Source organism: Elephas maximus, chromosome 2 (assembly GCF_024166365.1).
Source record: "Elephas maximus indicus isolate mEleMax1 chromosome 2, mEleMax1 primary haplotype, whole genome shotgun sequence".
NCBI lineage: Eukaryota > Metazoa > Chordata > Mammalia > Proboscidea > Elephantidae > Elephas > Elephas maximus.
This window is the reverse complement of record NC_064820.1, coordinates 73,167,859-73,184,679: the sequence shown is the minus strand read 5'-3', so window position 1 is coordinate 73,184,679 and position 16,821 is coordinate 73,167,859.

The window sequence follows — 16,821 nt, the reverse complement described above, 5'->3', positions numbered from 1 at the left end:
CTCCAGCGACTGATCCCTCCTGATGATGTGTTCAAAGCAAGCAAGTCGGACAATGTTCTGTTTGATCCATAGGTTTTCAGTGGCTAATTTTCTGAAGTAGATCACCAGGCTTTTCTTCTTAGTCTTTCTTAGTCTGGAAGCATTGCTGAAAGCTGTCCACCATGGGTGACCCTACTGGTATTTGAAATACTAATGACATAATTTCCAGCATCACAGAAACATGCAAGCCACCACAGTGTGACAAACTGATGCATGGGTAGTGGCTGTAAATATTGCAAAGTGATAAACCATAACAAAACCCAAACCAGACGTCACCGTGGATTCGATTCTGACTCATAACGACCCTATAGGATAGAGTAGAACTGCCCCATAAAGTTTCCAAGAAACACCTGGTGGATTTGAACTGCCCACCTTTTGATTAGTAGCTATAGCTCTTAACCACCATGCCACCAGAGTTTCCAAATAAACGATAAATCATAACATTTAGTATCAGGGTCCCATAAGGGGAAAAGAGGAAGACAACAGAAGCTATCACTAGAAAAGCACTGTCATGGATTGAATTATGTCCCCTCAAAAAATGTGTGGGTAAATTTGGCTGAGCCCTGAATACCGGTATTGTGCGATTTTCCTATATGTTTTAAATCCTGCTTCTATGATGATGGAAACCCTGGTGGTGTAGTGGTTAAGTGCTACGGATGCTAACCAAAGGGTCAGCAGTTCAAATCCGCCAGGCACTCCTTGGAAACTCTATGGGGCAGTTCTACTTTGCGTGTACGATGTTAACGAGAGAGGATGGGTGGCAGTTGTGTTTCTGAGGTAGGACTTGATCTACAAGATTGGATTGTGTCTTGAGGCATCTCTTGAGATATAAAAGAAAGAAGCGAGCTGAGAGACAGAGAGACCTCATACCACCAAGAAAGCAGCACCAGGAACAGAGCACATCCTTTGGATTGGGGGTCCCTATGCCTAAGAACCTCCTTGACAAGGGGGAGATTGAGGACAAGGACCTTCCTCCAGAGCCCACAGAGAGAGACTTCCCCTAGAGCTGAAACCCTGAATTTGTACTTTTAGCCTACTTTACTCTGAGGAAATAAATTTCTCTTTGTTAAAGCCATCCACTTGTAGTATTTCTGTTATAGCAGCACTGGATAACCAAGACAAGCACTAAGTGTTTTTCCTTCATCTGATTTTAATTTTGAGAGGTGGTACAGTATCAAGGAAGAGCACCAAAGTGGAGATCCTGTGACCTTGGTCCCACTCTGTCATTAACTATTAGTCCATCACCTTTTGGGGCCTCAGTTTGCTCATTAATGAAATGCATGATTAGACAAACAACCCAGAGGGCTGGCTCTATTCTTCCTATTCTGTGAGTGTAAGATGTATATCAGCCCTGCTGAATTCCTCTAGCATGCATTCAGAACACACTCTACCTTGTTTTGCATCCATGAGCGCACACATCTTGATGTGATTTCATAGAGGGCCAGGTTCATGTATTAGTTTTTTTTCAAAAATAAATTTTTATTTTGAAATATTTCAAACATGCTGAAAATAACAGATTTAATATAATAAAACTCCAGGTACTTATTACTCACGATTAACAAATATTAACATTTGCAATACTTGTTTCAGATTAAAAAAAAAAAATTACAATTGAAAACCCCTTTTTGCCCCTTGAGGTTGGTTTGTATTAATTCTGTCCATATTATAATGTGCCAACTACTGGTACATGTATCCATTAACAAAATAGAATGTTGTCTGTGTTTTTAAAACTTACATAAATGGTTTCAAAGTGCTTATATCATTCTACAACCTGCTTTTTGCAATTAAATCTATAATCTGGATTTTTTTCATGTTGATAATCCAGTATCCGTGTTGTAGCCCTAATTCATTTCATTTTAACTGTCATATAGAATTTCATGGAATCAACATTCCATAATATATTTATTCATTCACCTGCTTTGTGGACATTTAGGTTATTTCTACTTTTAAAATGACACAAATGATGCTATTATGAACAATTTTGTGTATGTTTCCTTGTGCATCCATGCAAGAATTTCTCTAAAATATATACCTATAGGTGAAATTTCTAGGATACACTGGAGGATCATCTTCAAGTTTACTACGTATTGCCAAATTGCTCTTCAAAGCAGGTATAGCAAATAATACTCTCTGACTTCTCATCTCCTCAAGTCCTTGTTATGCTTGCCGCTATTCAACTTCGAAATGACTCCCAATCTGATAGGTATGAAGTGTTACTCTGCTGTTGTTTTCGTATGCATTTGCACATTCACACATTTTTTTGTCTATTTGTATTTCTTCTCCTGGGGAATTATGTTCCTATCTGTGTCAGTCAGGGTCCCAGCAGGAAACAGATGGCACATTCAAATTAGAATACCATATTTTTACACGAATAAAGCGCACCTTCTTCATTTGTTTGCCAGCCATACCCTCCCCCCGAAGTATCCTTGCAAGCACTGCTATGCCAATTTTTTTTGTATGTTGCTGTAAAAAAAAAAGAAAAAAGAAAAAAAACTAGTGTAGTGTGCTTACAAATATATCTTACTGGGGGAGGGTAAGTTAGCAAACAAACGTAACAAGTGTGTTATCTGAGTAAAAACATGGTAATTTGAGAAGGGTTTTTAAAGGGACTTTTTACAAAGTTGAGGGAAGGCTGGACCTGAAGAGGCCACAAGAGAGAGCCTATAAGAACCGTAAAGGAGAGAGAGGTGTAAGGCACAGCCCTGTTGCGGGGAGCTGGGAGTTTTGGTTGAGGGACACAATCAGCCTGAGGCAACCCTGCAGTGAAAGAACTAGGAGAGTACACACTTTCCTCTGGTCTTCCACCAGTGTTCTCTACTGGCTAAAATCACACTGGAAGCCTAAGGCAAGGGAGCCATAAGCTCAGCTCTTGGGCATAGAGCAGAAAGGAGAAGGCTGAGTAATGGGTTTGGAGGGGCAAATAAAATACATCTGGGACAATATCCTTTGCTTTTTTTTGTTTGTTTATTTTGTTTTGTTTACATTGGTATGTTTGTTTTTTTGTGTTTATTGATTTGTTCTTGATATGCTCTGCATACAATTTTCTTTTGGTTATAATTTAATTTTAACTTGTCTCTTCTTCCAGGCTGTGGCTTACTTTTAACTTTATGTGTCTTTTATAGTAAAAAAAAAAAAAAAATTACTTTCTCTAACACAGTAAACTCTCAATACATTATGATTTGTTGTTGTTATTACTATTTTCTCTTTTGGTTTTTGCTTTTCATATTTGGCTTTAAAAATCCTGTGGTCATGGAAGAAGTCATCTTTCCCCACCAGCTGCCATGTATGCCTGAGTAAGTTTTGGGGGTCTCCTTGTACCACTATCACATTATTTTAATTACTAGGATTTTTATAAAAGTTGACATCGGTAGGGTGGGTACTTCTTATTCTTCAAAAATTATTACTATCTTTGGCTCTTAGAATTTTCATATGGATTTGAGAATCAACTTTTGAAGACCTATTAAAATTAGAATTTTGATCAGAAGTACATCAAATTTATAACTTGGGTAAAATTGCTAATGCTTTGTTATTGAGTATTTCCCTCCACAAATATGCCATTTTGTTTTATCTTTTTATTGTTTTATTTTCTTCAGAGATCTTTCATATCTTTTGTTAGATTTATTCCTAGATTATATGTAATTTCTTGCTAATGTGAATGTTATCTCTAAGCAATTACAATTTCTAATTGGAAATTGTTGGAGGTTAGGAAATCCATTGATTTTTATATATTAAGCTGATATCTAATAAACTCAGTTAACTCCTTTAATTTCTAAAAATTGCCTTCTGACAATTTTATCTTTTTTCTTAATTTATATACCCTGGTATCCCTTTCTTTATTGCATTAACTAGGAACCTCCATACATTGTTGAATAGTAGGGTAACTGCAGTATTTTCATCCCCCTAACTTTAAAGGAAATTCTGTTTTTATGTTTCTCTATTAAAAACAGTGTTTGCTTTACTGTAGATTTTAGTAAATTTCTTTAAAGTTAAGGAAGTTCTTTTCTAGTTCTAATTTACTATAAGGAATTAATTTTTTCATTTTTATCGTAAACGTGTATCAAATTTTATGGATTTTTTTCAGCATTTATTGGGATATTTTCCCTTTGTTAAGATAAATAATTATAGTAAATTACATGTAATATTTTCCTAATATTAGATTGTATTAAACTTTCTTATTTCTCTCCTCTTACTCCTCATCCTCCTTCTTTTTTTGGTTTACATTCCTGGATTCACATTACTAACCTTACATCTGAGTTTGTAAGCATGGCTGACCTTTAATTTTCTCTTCTTGTATTCTCCTTTTCATGTTTGAGAATCAAAGAAATACTAACTTCCTAAAAGGCATTGAGGAATTTCACTTTATTTTTATTCTCTAGAACAGTTGTTTAAAATAGGGCTGAACTGTACTTTTTTGGTTTGGTACAATTCATCTGTGACACTGTATGGACCTGGTGCTATTGGGCGGGTAAATTCTTTTTTACTCTTGATTTAATTTATTTAATGGTAATATATTCATTTCTCTAGAAAACTACTCAGCAAAACTTTCAAAATAATTTTTAATACTTTTTAAAAATAATTTTAAGTCTTTACCTATTTCTTCCTAATATTATTTAATTCCGTATTTATATAACCCCCTTTTTATTCCTAATATTGCCTGCTTATGCTTTTACTATCTTTTTTCTTATGAATCTTGTGAAAGATTTATATTCATTTCAAAGAACTAATTTTTAGGTTTTGTTGATCCACTTTATTATTTTTTTTCTATGTTATAAGATTCTGATTTCATCTTTAACATTAATGCTCAGAAATACCTTTTTAAAATTTTATGTGGTTTTCTCTAACTTATGGAGTTAAATACTACATGCATCAATCAATATTAATATTTCTTACATGTACATAAATCTATAATTTTTTTCTACTATAACTCTGATTAAAAATCACCATTTTTTAGTGTCATGTTTTTCTTCATTTTATTAAAAATAACAACAGCAGCAATAATAATACCTAACATCAAGGAGGGTTTAACATAGTGTTTTAGCTCTTTTGGCTTGTTTTTGTTTCACTACAGCTCTATGAGATAGATGTCATCATCATTCCCATTTTATGAGGAGATGATTAAGGGACAGAGATTTTAAAACTTTTACACAAGATTACATTGCTCACAAGTGGCAGAGCTCAATTTGAACCTAGATAATCTGACTTTGCACAAGTACTCTTAATAATGTGCTATACAACTTCTTAATGTTCCGTAAATTCCAATGTGGTTACTTTTTTGACCCCTATCATGGATCGAATTGTGTCCCCCCAAAATGTCTGTTGACCTGGCTAGGCCATGATTCCTAGTATTGTGTAACTATCCACCATTTCGTCATCTGATGTGATTTCCCTGTGTGTTGTAAATCCTATCACTATGATGTTGATTGGATGGGATCAGTGGCAGGTATGTTAATGAGGCAGGACTCAATCTACAAGTTTAAATTTTGCCTTAGGTCAATCACTTTTGATACATAAAAGAGAGAAGCAAGCAGAGAGATGTGGGGATGTCACACCACCAAGAAACAAGAGCCAGGAGAATAACGTGTCTTTTGGACCTGGGGTCCTTGCGCTAAGAAGCTCCTCGACCAGGGGAAGACTGATTACAAGGACCTTCCTCCAGAGCCGACAGAGCTTCTGTTGGAGCTCACTCCCTGAATTTGGACTTGGAGCCTGCTAGACTGTGAGAGAATGAATTTCTCTTTGTTAAAGTCATCTGCTTATGTTATTTCTGTTACAGCAGCACTAGACAACTAAGACAGCTCCTTAATTATTAAGAAGGTTTTTTGTTATCTTTTTATAATTGAATTATAACTTTGTTGCATTGTGGTCTATATCAGCCTTTGCTGCATAACTAAACATCCCAAAATTTACAGGCTTAAAACAGCCATTTATTTAGCTCATGATTTCTATAGGTCAACAATTTGGGTTGGACTCAGTTGACTGATTCTTCTACAGTCTTGCCAGGGGTCATTCATATGGCTACCATCAGCTGGTGGTTCAGCTGTGGTAGATGTCTAGGATGGCTTTGCTCATATGTCTGGCAGTTAGCAGTCCAGAGCATTCAGATGTCCTCTCATCTCAGACTAGCTTTGAAAGGTTCCCGGCAGTAGTAAGGAATGGTCAGCCTGAGTCATACATGTTGTACAAGTTTCCACTTGCAATTTTCATAAATATTCCATTGTGTTTAAAAATATATATATTTTCTAATTATGGTGCTAAAGGTTCTGCGTATGTCCACTAAATCAAGGTAATTTTGTTGTTCAGATTTTCTATAACATTAATTTTTTTTTGTTCTTTTGAATGATGTTTCTGAGTAAAGTATGTCTAATATTACCATTATGATTTTGAAATTGTTATTTTTCCTTATACACCAAATCACTTATTGACATGGTTAGGTTCCAAAGATCAGATTGTTATGTGAAAATCATTGTTATGCAAAAACAAAGGATGATCACATCAAATCACAAAATGGAGGATGACTACATCATTACATAACTGCCAAATTACATCATTATATAATTGCCAAACCATTGAGAATCATGGCCCAGCCAAGCTGACTCATAACCTTAACCATCACGGCCAGCATTACTCTCACCTCGCACGTTGGCATTTGCTACCGTCAGACATACATCATTAGTGCACAAAATAGGTAGTAGATTTTTTACTATTGTCGTAAATGCGTAATGTTGCATAAGGAGATAGTTGATAAGTGAGAACTAGGTGTAGTTTTGTCTATTTCTGTTTTGCATAGTTCGAGATGATTTTGTTATGTGCTTATGGGTTCAATAATATTTTAAGTTTCTGGTTCATTGTTTCTTTTATCCTTAAAGAAAAATTTTCTTTATAAAAGGGATTTTGACTTAATATTTATCTATGCCAATATGATTATACAAGTGTTCTTTTAAGATGTCTTAGTTATCAAGTGCTGCTATAACAGAAATACTACGAAGAAATACCTTTAAAAAAGAGAAATTTATTTTCTCACAGTCTAGGATGCAAGAAGTTCAAATTCAGGGTGCCAGCCTCAAGGGAAGGCTTTTTTTCTCTCTTGGCTCTGGGGGAAGGCCCTTGTCATCAATCTTCCCCTGGTCTAGGAGCTTCTTAGTACTGGGGCCCTGGGTCCAAAGGACATCACAAAAAAAATACTCCCCTTCTAATTCTGCATTCTTGGTTATAGGAGGTCTCGCTCTGTGCTTGCTTCTTTCTTCTTTTATCTCTTGTATGATAAAAGGTGATGCAGGCCACAGTCCAGGGAAACTCCCTTTACACCGATCAAGTATGTGACCTGAGTAAGGGTGATCAATCCCAACCTAATCCTCTTTAACATAACTTAGTCTTGCCTCATTAACCACAGGAAGAGATTAGGATTTACAACACATAGGAAAATTACATCAAATCTCAAAATGTAAGACAACCACACAATACTGGGAATCATGGCCTAGCCATGATGACACATATTTTTGGGAAACACAATTCAATCCATGACACCAGACATTATGAATTTTGCCTTGTAGAGTGCTAGATATTTTCAAATTGCTAATATTCTTTTTAAAATTTTTTTTATTGTGCCTTAAGTGAAAGTTTACAAATCAAGTCAGTGTCTCATACAAAAATTTATATACACCTTGCTATATACTCCTAGTTACTCTCCCCCTAATGAGACAGCACACTCTTTCTCTCCACCCTCTATTTTTGTGTCCATTCAGCCAGCCTCTGACCCCCTCTGCCCTCTCATCTCCCCACCAGACAGGAGCTGCCAACATAGTCTCATGAGTCTACTTGAGCCAAGAAGCTCACTCCTCACCAGTATCATTTTCTATCCCATAAAAAAGAAAAAAATTTTTTAGTCCAGTCTAATCCCTGTCTGAAGAGTTGGCTTTGGGAATGGTTTCTGTCTTGGGCTAACGGAAGGTCTGGGGACCAAAACCTCTGGGGCTTTTCTAGTCTCAGTCAGACCATTAAGTCTGGTCTTTTTACAAGAATTTGCAGTCTGCATCCCACTGCTCTCCTGCTCCCTTAGGGTTTCTCTGTTGTGTTCCCTGCCAGGGCAGTCATCGGTTATAGCTGGGCACCACCTAGTTCTTCTGGTCTCAGGCTGATATAGTTCTGGTTTATGTGGCCATTTCTGTCTCTAGGGCTCATAATTACCTTGTGTCTTTGGTGTTCTTCAGTTTCCTTTGATCCAGGTGGCTTGAGACCAATTGATGCATCTTAGATGGCTGCTTGCTAGTGTTTAAGACCCCAGATGCCACTCTCCGAAGTGGGATGCAGACTGTTTTCTTAATAGATTTTATTATGTCAATTGACCTAGATGTCCCCTGAAACCATGGTCCCCAAGCCCCACCCCTGCTACTCTGACCTTCGAAGAGTCCAGTTTATTCAGGAAACTTCTTAGCTTTTGTTTAGTCCAGTTGTGCTGACCTCTCCTGTATTATGTGTTGTCTTTCCCTTCACCTAAAATAGTTCTTGTCTACTATCTAATTAGTGAATCTCCATCTTACTCTCTCCTTCCCTCCCCCCTCTCGTAACCATCAAAGAATATTTTCTTCTCTGTCTAAGCTATTTCTCGAGTTCTTATAATAGTGGTCTTATACAATATTTGCCCTTTTGCAACTGACTAATTTCACTCAGTATAATGCCTTCCAGATTCCTCCATGTTATGAAAAGTTTTTTGGATTCATCATTGTTCTTTATCAATGCATAGTATTCCATTGTGTGACTGTACTGTAGTTTATTTATTCATTAATCCGCTGATGGGCACCTTGTTTGCTTCTGTCTTTTTGCTATAGTAAACAGTGCTGCAATGAACATGGGTGTGCATATATCTGTTCGTGTAAAGGCTCTTATTTCTCTAGGATATATTCTGAGGAGTGGGATTGCTGGATTGTATGGTAGTTCTATTTCGATCTTTCTAAGGAAGTGACAAATTGATTTCCAAAGTGATTGTACAATTTTACATTCCCACCAGCAGTGTATAAGTGTTCCAGTCTCTCCACAACCTCTCCAACATTTATTATTTTGTGTTTTTTGGGTTAATGCTAAAAAAATATATAATTTTTTTTTAATTTTTATTTTTAGCCTTGTTGGAGTGAGATGGAATCTTATTGTAGTTTTGATTTGCATTTCTCTAATGGCTATTGATCGTTCGCATTTTCTCATGTATCTGTTAGCTACTTGAATGTCTTCTTTAGTAAAGTAACTTTTCATCTCTTTTGCCTATTTTTTAATTGGGTTGTCTTTTTGTAGTTGAGTTTTTGCAGTATCATGTAGATTTTAGAGATCAGATGCTGATTGGAAATGTCATAGCTAAAAACTTTTTCCCAGTCTGTATGTAATCTACTCTTTTGGTGAAGTCTTTGGATGAGCACAGGTATTTGATTTTTATGAGCTCCCAGTTATCTAGTTTCTCTTCTGCTGTTTGTGCATTGTTAGTAATGATTCACATACTGCTTATGCCATATATTAGGGCTCCTAGCATTGTCCCTATTTTTTCTTCCATGATCTTTACCATTTTATATTTTATATTTAGGTCTTTGACCCATTTTGAGTTAGTTTTTGTGCATGGTGTGTAGTATCGGTCTTGTTTCATTTTTTTACAGACGGATATCCGGCTATGCCAGCACCATTTGTTAAAGAGACTGTCTTTTCCCCAATTAACGGCCTTTGAGACTTTTTCAAATATCAGCTGCTCGTATGTAGATGGATTTACGTCTGGATTCTCAATTCTGGTCCATCGATCTCTGTATCTGTTGTTGTACCAGTGCCAGGCTGTTCTGACTACTGTGGCAGTATAATCGGTTCTAAAATCAGGTAGTGTGAGGCCTCCCACTTTGTTCTTTTTCAGTAATGCTTACTTATCAGTGGTCTCTTTCCCTTCCCTATGAAGTTTGTGATTTGTTTTTCTATCTCCTTAAAAAAGGTTGTTGGAATTAGAATTGGAACTGCATTGTATCTATAGATGACTTCTGGTAGAATAGGTATTTTTACAATGTTAAGTCTTCCTATCCATGAGCAAGGTATGTTTTTCTACTTATATAGGTCTCTTCTGGTTTCTTTCAGTAGTGTCTTGCAGTTTTCTTTGTATAGGTCTTTTACGTCTCCGGTAAGATTAATTCCTAGGTATTTTATTTTCTTGGGGGCTATTATAAATGGTACGGATTTGGTGATTTCCTCTTCGATGTTCTTTTTGTTGGTGCAGAGGAATCCAACTGAGTTTTTTATGTTTATCTTGTACCCTGATACTCTGCTGAACTCTTCTATTAGTTTTAGTGGCTTCCTTGAGGATTCTTTAGGGTTTTCTGTGTATAAGACCATGTCGTCTGCAAATCTCTCTTTTACTTCTTCATTACCAAGCTGGCTGCCCTTTCTTTCTTTCTTTTTTTTTTATCTACCCTAATTTTTTTTTAATTTCTCTGGCTAGGACCTCCAGCACAATGTTGAGTAAGAGTGGTGATAAAGGGCATCCTTGTCTGTTTCCCGTTCTCAGGGGGAATGCTTTCAGACTCTCTCCATTCAGGATGAGGTTGGCTGTTGGCTTTGTATAAATGCCCTTTATTATGTTGAGGAATTTTCCTTCTATTCTTATTTTCCTGAGAGTTTTAATCATGAATGGGTGTTGAACTTTGTCAAATGCTTTTTCTGCATCATTTAATAAGATAAATGTGGTTCTTGTCTTTCATCTTATTTATATGATGGATTACATTAATTGTTTTTCTGATATTGAACTATCCCTGCATACCTGGTATGAATCCCACTTTGTCATGGTGGATTATTTTCTTGATATGTTGTTGAATTCTATTAGCTAGAATTTTGTTGAGGATTTTTGCATCTAAGTTCATGAGGGATATAGGTCTGTAATTTTCTTTTCTTGTGGTGTCTTTATGTGGTTTTGGTATCAGGGATATGCTGGGTTCATGGAATGAGTTTGGGAGTATTCCATCCTTTTGTATGCTCTGAGATACCTTTAGTAGTAGTGGTGTTAATTCTTCTCTAAAAGTTTGGTAGAACTCTGCAGTGAAGCCAGCTGGGCCAGGGCTTTTTTTTCTGGGGAGTTTTTTAATTACCTTTTCAATCTTGTCTTTTGTTATGGGCTTATTTAGTTGTTCTACCTCTGTTTGTGTTAGTTTAGGTAGGTCGTGTGTTTCTAGAAATTCACCCATTTCTTGTAGGTTTTCAAATTTGTTAGAGTTCAGTTTTTCGTAGTAATCTTATATGAGTCTTTTAATTTCAGTTGGGTTTGTTGTGATATCCCCCATCTCATTCCTTATTCATGTTATTTTCTCCCTCTCTTGTTTTTCTTTTGTCAGTTTGCCCTATGGTTTATCAATTTTGTTAACTTTTTCAAAGAATCAGCTTTTGGTCTTGTTAACTCTGTCAATTGTTTTTCTGTTCTCTATTTCATTTAATTCTGCTCTAGTTTTTATTATTTTCTTTCTTCTGGTGCCTAGGGTTCCTTTTGTTGCTCTCCTATTTGTTCATGTTGTAGGGATAATTCTTTGACTTTGGCCCTTTTTTCTCTTTGTATGTGTGCATTTATTGATATAAATTGACCTCTGAGCACTGCTTTTGCTGTGTCCCAATGGTTCTGATAGGAAGCGTTTTCATTCTCATTGGATTCTATGAATTTCTTTATTCCATCCTTAATGTCTTTTATAGGGAGTTCTTTTTGAGCAAAGTATTGTTTAGTTTCCAAGTGTTTGATTTCTTTTCTCTGCTTTTTTCTGTTATTGATTTCTTCTTTTATGGCCTATGGTTAGAGAAGATGCTTTGTAATATTTTGATGTTTTGGATTCTGCTAAGGCTTGCTTTATGAGCTAATATGTGGTCTATTCTAGAGAATTTTCCACGTGTACTAGCAAAGAAAAACCAAACCCACTGCCGTCGAGTCGATTCCAACTCGTAGCGACCCTACAGGACAGAGTAGAACTGCCCAATAGAGTTTCCAAGGAGTGCCTGGCAGATTCGAGCTGCCGACCTCTTGGTTAGCAGCTGTAGCACTTAACCACCAGGAAACCCTGGTGGTGTAGTGGTTAAGTGCTACGACTGCTAACCAAAGGGTTGGCAGTTCGAATCTGCCAAGCACTCCTTGGAAACTCTGGGGGGCAGTTCTACTCTGTCCTATAGGGTCAGTATGAGTTGGAATCGACTCGACGGCACTGGGTTTGGTTTCTTTTTTTTGGTTTACTAGCAAAGAAAGTATACTTGTCTGTTGTTGGGTGGAATGTTCTGTATATGCCTATGAGGTCAAGTTGGTTGATTGCGGTATTTAGATCTTCCGTGCCTTTTTTGAGCTTCTTTCTGGATGTTCTGTCCTTAACCGAAACTGGTGTGTTGAAGTCTCCTACTATAATTGTGGAGCTGTCTATCTCACTTTTCAGTGCTATTAGAGTTTATTTTCTGTATCTTGCAGCCCTGTCATTGGTTGCAGAAATATTTAATATGGTTATATCCTCTTGGTATATTTTCCCTATAATCATTATATAGTGTCCTGTATTATCCTTTGTGGTGGATTTCAAGTCTGTTTTGTCAGAAATTAGTATAGCCACTCCTGCTCTTTTTTGATTTTTGTTTGACATGATTTTTCTGTGCTTTGAGTTTTGGTTTGTTTGTGTCTCTAAGTCTAATATAAGTCTCTTGTAGGCAGCATAGAGACAGATCGTGTTTTTTTAATCCATTCTGTCACTCTCTGTCTCTTTATTGGTGCATTTAATCCATTTACATTCAGTGTAATTATGGATAGGTATGAGTTTAATGCTGTCATTTTAATGTCTTTTTTTGTGTTTGTTGGCAGTTTCTTTTTTCCACTTAATTTTTTGTGCTGGGTAGTTTATATATTATCTTTTCCTCGTATCATTGTTGTTGATTTTATTTCTGCTCAGTCTCTATTTTTTCTTGTGTTTTATTTTGATGAGTAGGATTATTAGTCTCCTTTGTGGTTACCTTAATATTTACCCCCATTTTTCTATGTTCAAACCTACCTTTTATTTCTTTATATCACTTTGCCTTCCTTGCCATATGAAAGGTCTGTGACTACATTTTTTAGTCCCTCTTTATTGTTTTAATGTTGTCTTCTTTTACATAATGACATTGCTGTTTCCCATTTTTGAGCATTTTTGGTATCTTGATTTATTTTTGTGATTTGCATTTCGGGGTCGACATCTGGTTGCTCTGTCTTGTGTTCTAGTCTTCGGTTGATATCTGATATTATTGATTTTCTAACCAGAGGACTCCCTTTAGTATTTCTTACAGTTTTGGTTTTTAATTTTTGCGAATTCCCTAAACTTCTCTTTATCTGGAAATGTCCTAATTTCACCTTCATATTTGAGAGACAGTTTTGCTGGATACATGATTCTTGGCTGGCAGTTTTTTTCTTTCAATGCTTTATATAAGTCATCCCACCACCTTCTTGCCAGCATGGTTTCTACCGAGTAGTCTGAGCTTATTCTTATTGACTCTTCTTTGTAGGTGACTTTTCATTTATCCTTAGCCGCCCTTTAAAATTCTCTCTTTATCTTTGGTTTTGGCAAGTTTGATTATAATATATCTTGGTGACTTTCTTTTGAGATCTACTTTGTGTAGAGCTCAATAAGCATCTTGGATATATATCTGCTCATCTTTCATGATATCAGGGAAGTTTTCTGCCAACAAATCTTCAACAATTCTCTCTGTATTTTCTGTTATCCCTCCCTATTCTGATGCTCCAATCACTTGTAGACTATTTCTCTTGGTATAGTCTCACATGATTCTTAGGGTTTCTTCATTTTTTAAAATTCCTTTATCTGATTTTTCTTCAGATATATTGGTGCCAAGTGTTTTATGTTCATTCTCGCTAATTCTACCTTCCACTTCCTCAATACTGCTCCTCTGACTTCCTATTTTGTCTAATTCTGTAATTTTATTGTTAATCTTCTAAATTTTTAATTGCTGCCTCTCTGTGGATTCTTGCAGCTTATTTAACATTTCATTATGTTCTTGAATAACCTTTTTTAATTTCTTCAAGTGTTTTATGTGTGTGTTCCTTGTCTTGTTCTATGTATTGCCTGGCCTCCTTCCTGATGTCATTCCTGATATCTTGAAGAGTTCTGTGTATTAATCTTTTGTATTTTGCATCTGGTAATTCCAGGAGGGCATCTTCATCCAGATCATCTGTTGATTTTTTTAATTTTTTTGAGAACTTGTTGAAGCGATCATGGTCTTCTTTATGTGATTTGATATTCACTGTTGTCTCTGAGCCACCTATAAGTTATTGTATTATTTCATTTTATGTTTACTTACTGTATCCTAGCTTCTTGCTTTGTTCTGTTTTGATATGCCCAAATAGGTGATTGAGTGAGCTATCTTGATTATTTTCACCTTCGAAGCTCCAACATCCTGTCACCAGATGGCGAGAGCTGTTATCAGGTATATGAGCCTAGAAGTCTGCTTACTTTTCTTATATGGATTCAGCTCATGTGTCCAGGTATTTGGTCATCAAGTGTGTGGTACAGACTCAGTCCTACAGTCTTAGAGGGGCAGGGGTGATTGGTGTCAGTACAAGTATCTGGTTGCAGCAGTGGGTCATGCTTTGAACAAGGCAGGGGCTGACAACTGTCCTCTGAATGTCTGTGAGGAAAGTGCATCCCTGCTCCTTAGAGTGCACAGGTGGGTGGGTTCTGCTGATGGACCATGGGCACCCAGTGCTTTTGGTCGTAAGGACTGGGTACCAGTTATCCTTGGACCCCTGTTGTGGGTGGCTGGATGACGTGAGTTCAGCCACCAGTCCCTATGCCCCTGATGTGGGTAGGTGAGGACCCTGTTTAATAGGCAAAGAGGTGTCAAACATGAAACACCCACCTCTCCACTGCACAGCTGAAACAGTTGCAGTCTGCCAACAAGGGCCTATTCTCCTGAAATAGGTCACACAGGTCCATGCAGGGGGGAAAGGTATTCAAAGTCTATGGACTCTTTATGCCTGGACAGGGGCCACTTCTGTCCTGAGTTCCCAGGCTTAGTGGAGCTGGCAGATTTTCTTTTTCCCCAGTTGAGAATTTATTCCTTCTCCAAGGCCGGGAGAATGGCTCAGAGCACTCAGCCAGCCCATCTGAGGCCCAGGGAAATCGACAGCCACTGAAGCTGTCTTGGGAGCTGGGGGCCCGGGAAAATATATGCAAGTACTTAGCTTTTGCCAAAAGCGCCATTCTTCTCTGGTTCCAGAGGTGTGTGTAGGCTGTGTGGTTGGCTGTCTTTCCCTGAGGAAGCTGCAGCCAGAATGCTACTTTCAGCTGCCGCAGTTGCTTCCAGGAATGGTGTCTGAGGGCTCCTGGTGATTCCGGTCCAGCAACCCCTTTCCGCTTCTGAGCCATCTCTCCCTTCCCTGATGCTCAGTCCGTTTTCTAACTTTGCTTTTGATGTTCAGGGCTCCTAGCTTGTCATAAATATTATCATTTCACTTGATTTTTTGGGTCTTTGTTGTAAGAGGGATCACAAGAAACGTTTGACTACTCCCCCATCTTGTCCCCTCCTCCTAAATTCCCAATATTCTTAAGCTTTGTTCTGAGAGATGGTTAAGTTACTTGGAGACAGTTTGATTCTTTTGGGTTTGGTTTTAATTAGAATTTGGTAGGTGGAACCAGAATAACGTTTACTCTAAGGTTAAGTTTCCCACTATGTTCATGAGAGTCTTCTTAGTACATAACTATGCCCTGTGACTTATGAGGTTGCCCAATCTGATCTTTGGTTACAGGCACGATTCCAAGTCCTGTGTGAGCTCTGGTCACTGTTCCTTGTAATTTTTTTGTTTGGTGATTTTCCGGCCCTTGGATAGTTTCCTCATGTGTGTATGCAAATCAGTACTCAAGTGAATATTTGAAGGGACCCTCTGCAGACCTCCAGAGTTGCCTGTCTGTGTAGCTGTTTTCTTTCTGGTTCTTTGCCCTGTAGTCTTTAGTTGACTTGCCTTTTTGTGGCCAGGGGAATTGTAGGATTCCTCTTGTTTGTTGCCAGTCTTTCAGAAATCACTACCCTATGGCCTGATGTCCAATGCTTGAGAGCTGTTGTCTTATATATTTTGTCTGGATTTCCAGGTGGGAGGGTAAATTTGGTCCCTGTTACTTCATCTTGGTCAGAAGTACAAGTCACAGAACTCTTATATTTTTAGCATGTACATTAAACCAAAACCAAATCCATTGCCATTGAATAGTGACCCTATAGGGAAGAGTAGAACTGCCCCATAGGATTTCCAAGGAGCAGCTGGTGGATTGCATTTGGTTAGCAGCCAACATGTACATTAGCAAACTAAAATACAAAAAAAAAAAAAATCAAATCAAAACAAAACAAAGCTTATAAAAATTAAGTAAAAATTTAATTGATATCTCTATTCAGTTCCTGTCTATGTAATTTGTCTAATATTAATATTTTATCTTGTTTTTATCCACAACACACACAAACAAATTATCAGTATTATTATATTTTGTAATTAATCCTTATTTAGATCTACCAACATGTCTACTTACTTCCTGGATGACTATTTTGTCTTGAATCATATTTTTAATTCCTGGGCATAAGATTCACTTTTATGAAGTACATTCTTTAGCAGCTCTTTCAGTTATTGCAAATATTTTTATTGTTGCTAACATTAAGCACCTACTGAGTCCCTGGGTGGCACAAACAGTTAAGTGCTAGACTATTAGCTGATATTGGCAGTTTGAACACACTCAGAGGAGCCTCAGATGACAGACCTGGTTGTCTGCTTCTGAAAAATCATAGCCT